Below are 6,790 nucleotides of genomic sequence, written 5' to 3'. Positions count from 1 at the left end.
TCATTGAGCATATCCTCCCACATAATTTTGCTGAAAGGGGTTTCCTCCTCTGACCGTTACCCCACCTGAGAAGGTCTGGTGTTGTACAGTGAGCTGCACTGCCTGTTGCGGCCCATACTGCATTTTGGGCATGAGTTGTTGCACCTGTTGGGGCTGGAACAGTTGTTGAGGCTACATTTGGGGCTGTGGAAGATATATCACTTGGGGGCTCATGGCAGGCTGTGCCACAATGCGACCAGGTGGTACCATTTGTTGGCCATATAATACCCCTGCCTGTTCGTTGTTCTTTTTGATCCTACATTCTCTAATGAAATGTCCTGGCATCTTACAATAGTGGCATGTTTGCCTGCCCCTGAATGTGTTTTGCCTATTTCCCCCAAACCTTCCTCACACCCTCCTTACCCATCCCTGTTATTAAATCTGGGGGCATATTGTTGGGGTTGCGAAGTAGTGTTTACAGGTGACACGCCCAAAGACACTGCGGCCATCTGGGTAGCCGCAGTGGTAGTTCCTCCCTCTGTCCTATTTGCTAGTTTCTGTTGTACTAACTTAACTGCTGCTTTCTCAATTTTATCCTTCTCGCTCTTTTCCTTGTCCTGTCTTCTTTTACAATAATGTCTTATGTGAGCCTGTATCTCAGTCCATGGTTTGGCTTCTAAGGCTACTATGTTGTCTAGTTTGTCCTGCACTTAAGCTGGTAATCCCTTCTTCACTATGTTATATTACAGTATTGCATTTTGTCCAGTCACATCCCATCTCTCCCTTACCTCCTGTGTCCATTTCTCTTTCATTCTGCTTAGGAATTGTGCTGGGTCTTCATCTGGCTGCATTGTCTGTGCTATGAGAGATCCAATGTCTGGCCTATCTGGGTACATTCATCTTAGTTGTGTCCAAACAACTCCCCTTACTTTGTTGAAGTGTACCTCATCACAGTTTGAATTAGTCAGTGTCACGTCCTTTACTCCTGCTTTTATGAAAGTGTATCTGTTTCACCTCCTATAAGGGAGCTTAATAAACTTTTGATGTCGCCTATTGCAAGGGGTATCCCTGCTGTGTGTATTTCAAAAGCAGCTATCCATTTCCCGGCCCCTTTGGCAAGTGGCAGCAGCTGTTTTTAAAGACTTTCTTTATCCATCTAGGGCCATGGTATGTATTGGGGCATCCCTGAACCTTTAAATATTAAGGGCAGCTGTGACAGGACCGTGTCCCTATGTCCAGTAGGGTGATGTGAGTCATACTGTCTGGCATATCTTTGCCATATTCTTAGGCTGTTCTTCATATAAGGATAATCCCACGTAGGATCCCCAATGCCGTGTAGGATGCACATCTCCACATTTACCATGTCTCGTGGTTCAAAAGAACCATCTCGTGGCCATGGTGTCATTTGTGGCACTAGTCCTGCTAGATTGTCAGTAAAAGGGTGAACATTGTACCAACTCTGTTCTTGTTGGGCCACTATTTCATTGGGTGTCAGGTCACTGCCTGGGCACACAGGGAGTAGGCGTGCTGTGTCTTTTCTCAATGTCATCCTTCCTGCTTCTCATAAGGGCGTGCATGCGTTCTATCAAATCTCAATCTGTTTAACTGTCGCTGCCTCCTCTGTAAGGCCTGGGCAACCCTGTCGGTGTCTCCCCCGCCCCACAGGCAAATTTTGACTGTTCTCTATCATAGTCGTTAATGATGGGCATTCTATTAACATGCTCTGTAACATCATCTAATGCCCCATCCGATCCTACGTAAGATCTGTCTGACCTCATGTCTTCTTCACCTAAGAGGTTATGTGCACATAGGAAGTCCTCTGAGCTTTGGTGTTCCATCATTTGTGACCTGTCTAGTGTCCTCCGATGCCACAAGGGCACCTCCTCTTTTTCCCAGGTTGTTCTTGTGTCCATCTGTCCATCTTCCCTTATCTTGACCCACTTGTTATCGCCACCCTCCTCCATCAGCCTCCAGCGTTCTGCAGGAGGTGTTTTTGGTGTAAAGACTAACTTTCCTGTCCTCCTCTCACTCTCGGGGCTTGAACTCTTTGGACCGCTAACTGTTTTCCTAGTAACACCTCCTCTCTGTGTGTCCTTTGAATCTAATTTTGGGTGTTGAACTTCAATTTTATCTTTCTCGGTAGGCGCAGTTTCATTTTCTAAATGAAGTGTAAAGGTAGCATTCACTGTTCCTGTATATTTATTGTTGTCCCCCCCTGACATCTCCCGAATTGTGCTAGCCATTCTTGGGCGTGGTGTTAGCGGGACATAATCACTGTGTTTGGAAGATGATTCTGATGAAGGGCTAGACTCAGGATCTGAATATTCTACAGCAGGCAGATGTGAGGAGGTGGGAAGTGTGTTTAATGTATTAGCCTGCATTGTATACATGCCCTGTACCTTTGCAATGTTTAAACTTGCTTGTGACTCTCGGTACGGGGGTGGAGGAGCTGAAGGAGGGGACTGGGGCATTATCTCAGTCTCCTTCTCGTGTCCTTCACAAAATACCTTCCACTGATCTAAGATGGTCTTCCTTTTTACTAATTTCTTCCCATTATATTTGCTTTGTAAAAGGGTGGCTATATGATCTAACATTGTGTTGTTAAATGAGCCCTTTTCAGGACCTACATGTTCAAGTTTTGATGTTGCCTTATGCCACTTTTTGCAATATTTCTCTATTTTGTCCATATCGCCAGGGAACACCTTAAAGGGGTCTCCATTATTTATGCGTGCACTTGGCCTGTGTTTAGTCTTATATTTGGGCATAACTTGTCCCTGTTATAAGTGTTCACTCTACCTAATGAAATTGCTTATTTTTAGTTCTATTATACTTTCCACCTGACATCCTTATCTACCTCATGGGGCATTATGGTAGATTTCCTTCAGGCTATTCTCCTTGCTACTCATATAGGTGATTAGTTAATTTTTGGGGTCCTTCTGGGGGGGGTGTCTCACAGTAGGATGAACCACTGCAATAGGTTTTGTAGAATTCAAAACCAATTTGAATGTCTTAAGTGTGGAAAGGTCCTGTTCAGATTTATGGATGTTCCAATCAAGTCTATCTGTTATTTCTTCTCTGGTATGTGTACCTTGAACATAGCTATTTAGGTCCTCATCTATACTATTTGATAGTTCTTCTAGGCTCCAATCTGGAGGCTTGAAGGTTTGACTATAGGGATAATAATTGATAGCATCAGTATTTGTTGTGAGGTTCATGAGGTTGCTGTACACTACTCTTAATCACTGTAATGTGGAGGACACTGTCTTTGTGTTTACTTCTTTGGGACCGATCTTTTTAGTTATCTGACGGGAGTTTTACGGTCACATCAATGTATGTGGTTAGGAGACCCAGTGGTGATGTATAGTCAATACCTAGGTGCTCACAAACCTCTGACATTAAGGGGTTATCGGATGGTATTTGGATTGCTGGCCAACCAGGGTCAGTACCATTAGAAAGGGCCACAGGGAGACCATTATAAAAATGGATGATTGATTCGGGAGACATTTGTCTAAATAAGAATTAAAATCCTTTTCCTAAAACTCTACAGTATTTCACACAATTCAGAAATCCTAAGTATAAACAGCACAAAACTACAAAATGACATTAATGTATGTCCTTACTTCTATTCACATCTGCAGAGGCATATTAATGTACTCTAAAACTTCGTGCTAGGGCAAAACTACTACTATACTAGGGCAAACACTACTACTACTACTGCTGCTGCTGCAGCTGGTCGCTTCTCCCGAACTCACAAGGATGATATACTTTACTGCCTGTAACTACAAACTGTGACTTTCAGAATTAAAGTCTGAGATGACTTGAATTGTTCTGCTCTTACTCAAAATAAAGTTCCAATGAACACCAAGTTTTCACCTGTTTCTTTGCCACAACGTCAGAACTTCAAGTCCAGCTTCAAGTCCTACTCTTTCCTGACCACTTCTGGCCCTTTTAGCCAGGTCCCCTAGTACCTTCCAGACTTACCACCAGAGCTCTAGTCCTTGGTATTGTGTCAGTGCACAATCATGCATACATTTCCCCACATATAAACACTAATAATAATAAAATAATACAATTGGTTTTAGTTTTGCCTAATGCTTTTTGGCCATGCTTATCTGACCTCTGACCTGTGGTTTCATCCTCATGCCTAGCATCTTGTAAGTGTGACGTGGTTTTCAACTGAAGCGACTTATGAGCAGTGGCAAGGCTTGAACCTGGGCCAGTCCATCCTGTGTGTGTGCTTAATCTATGTGTGCATGCATTAGTAACACGATTGCAAAAGACATGATTGACACCCTCCAGCTCAGTCTCTCTAGCAGATGGGCTTGTGGTTTGTGGTTTTTGTAGTTCCAACGTTTAAAACACTACTGGTTTCCAGAGTCTGGAAGAAGATATGATCTACGCTTCATGCAGTAGCTCATCTTTGTGACTGCAGGCCATTTCCTGACCTTTCAACAAACTGTGTGACCTGATAGGTTCAGCTAAACTCATTGTCTTTTGTAACATGCTATTTTCTGACCTATTTCTCGTGCAGAGGACTAATTTTGTTTTTGTATAGCACTCACACAATGAAAAAGGTGCTTCAGAGCACTGATAAAAGCACATAATCATCTGAGATCTCCTGACAAACTGTACACAAGTCTTCTTAAGTGCTAACACATATACATGTTATAAATGCACATATGGAGGCACTAGACATAATATCACATCAATGATATTAATTTGATGAGATCTATATAACAAAAGAGAAGTCATAGGATAAAACATTATTTGCATTTTGTAATTTCTTTGTTATTGCATAGCAGGCCCCCACTCTTGTTGTGCAGTGACAAAAACGTTAATAGATATGAATGAGTGGTTCATACAGGAATATTATATATATGTGCCGGTATACAAAATAAAGTGCATAGACATAATCACCCTGTTGAGTCAAAGAAAATTCTACAGCCACACACACACACATGCACACATGCACGCACACACACACACCCTTATTACATAGGGCATTTGATAACACAGCCTACATATTCTTCACAAGTAAAACTGTTAAATATCTCCCATGGATTATCCCCTGTCAGGCCGGGAAATTGTGCTTGCTCTTCCCCTTTTTTGTCCGGCCATGTGATTCCAAGTTCAAGCTGAATGCCAGGATCAGGCTGCCTCCAGACTTCAGGGTGGAAGAGGGCCATTTATGCTTTTGGAAAAAAAATAAACACTGCTTTTCTTGCCAACATTCTCCTCCAATAGTTCAGATACACAGATGGTCTTTATATACACAGTTTGTTGTACCCTCTTCGCTGAACACTGGAGCTATGCAAACACCTATCTATTACCATAGCATAAAATAATATCACATAAGATAATATAACATAAAAATTATCTTACAAAGTCCTAAATGAGGTTTATGCTGGCCTTTGAGGTATAAATTACCATGGCAGATTCTGAGAAAAGAAACTATGAGAAAACAAGTGTCTATGACCGGAAGTAGAGCGGGCGGCTATGCAACGGGAATACAAGTCACTATGGGGTTGGGGGTAGTTAGGTGGTGCAAGAGTTGCTGATGGCTCCAAGGATCTTTCCAAGAATCATAGCCCCGTGTAACTCTAGTGATTGCGCCAGATTCTTATCTTATCTTACCACTCTTAAGAATCCTCGGCCGACTGGACCTTTTTACCTGCTGAAAAGTGAAAAGGGGAGAAACCAATTAATTCAAAGTTAAACCAGTAAGACAATCAATTTGGACTCGGAAGGACCACTAACTCCGAATAAAATTTTGGGAATTTATTACAAAGCCAAAAATAACTGGACATACAGGCACCTCATGACGAGTTTAAAGAAATACATGGGCACTAATACAAACTGCATCCTATGTACTAAACAAATTCTATGAAGCATAAAAAGAATAAGAAATTCTAAAAATATCAGACAAGTAATGACTTCTCTAATATCCAAATCAGCCTTCATTAGTAAGGAAAAAAAAAAAATCAATTAATCTGTTCCTACACTACCACTAAAATGATATCCCTACTTAGCATTTCCACAGGCAAAAAAGGAAAAAGGTGTCAGCTTGTGAAGACTTCCTAAGAAGTACACTCACGTTGTATGGGTCAGTAGCCAAAGATACAGAGTTCGAGCTTAGAACTCTTCAGCTGGAATCGATCTCCTCCTTCAGCCTCTCTAACTGCTTCTTTCACCCCAGTTTGCAATCCTTCTGCCTCTTCTGCTTCTCCTCCCTCGGTGCACTGTCCCTAATACAAGATGTACAATACAGAAGACAAGCCTCTGGAACACCTCCTCTGGCTAAGCACACCTCGTAGGTAACTTTCCACAAACTTGTAATTCGTCCAGTAACAGTTGGTATGTCCTTGGGTCCCAGGCTCCTTCCAATTATCAAATTCCAGGATGCTTTGTTTCAAGCCGCCTCCATACATAACTCCTAAAACAAAGAACATGAGTCTAACTAACGAAGACGGTGTCCTTGCACCTGCAACAGAAGCATGAGAACGAGGTAACCTTGCACGAACACATGAATTTAGTTGACTACCTCTAAACGAGAGCCTTCCCAAGGAGAAAATACATTTCGGGCCTACAATATTCAGCTAACATAAGAATCGAATAGGCCTTTCATTGCAAAACGTAAATACTCATTTAGGCCTTTACACATCAAATTAAACACATTAATAAATGTTACATCTACAAGCACTATTATTTCATCACGTTAGAACACAATTAATAAATTCTACCTGTGCAACTTTAATATGGTGCACATTTAAACCTAATGCATCATTTTACACGTATACTATTTCATTAGGCA

At 41.8% G+C, this 6,790-nt stretch overlaps 1 pseudogene; it reads right to left on the bottom strand.

Annotated features, from left to right (window-relative positions):
* On the bottom strand, positions 1-2,666 carry LOC146829518 (uncharacterized; annotated as a pseudogene).
* Positions 2,667-6,790: the final 4,124 nt, after the last annotated feature.

Source organism: Triturus cristatus, chromosome 5_2, assembly GCF_964204655.1.
Source record: "Triturus cristatus chromosome 5_2, aTriCri1.1, whole genome shotgun sequence".
In the NCBI taxonomy this organism is placed as follows: domain Eukaryota; kingdom Metazoa; phylum Chordata; class Amphibia; order Caudata; family Salamandridae; genus Triturus; species Triturus cristatus.
Note: the sequence above shows the minus strand (reverse complement) of the source record. Positions and strands in the feature narration are given on the sequence as shown.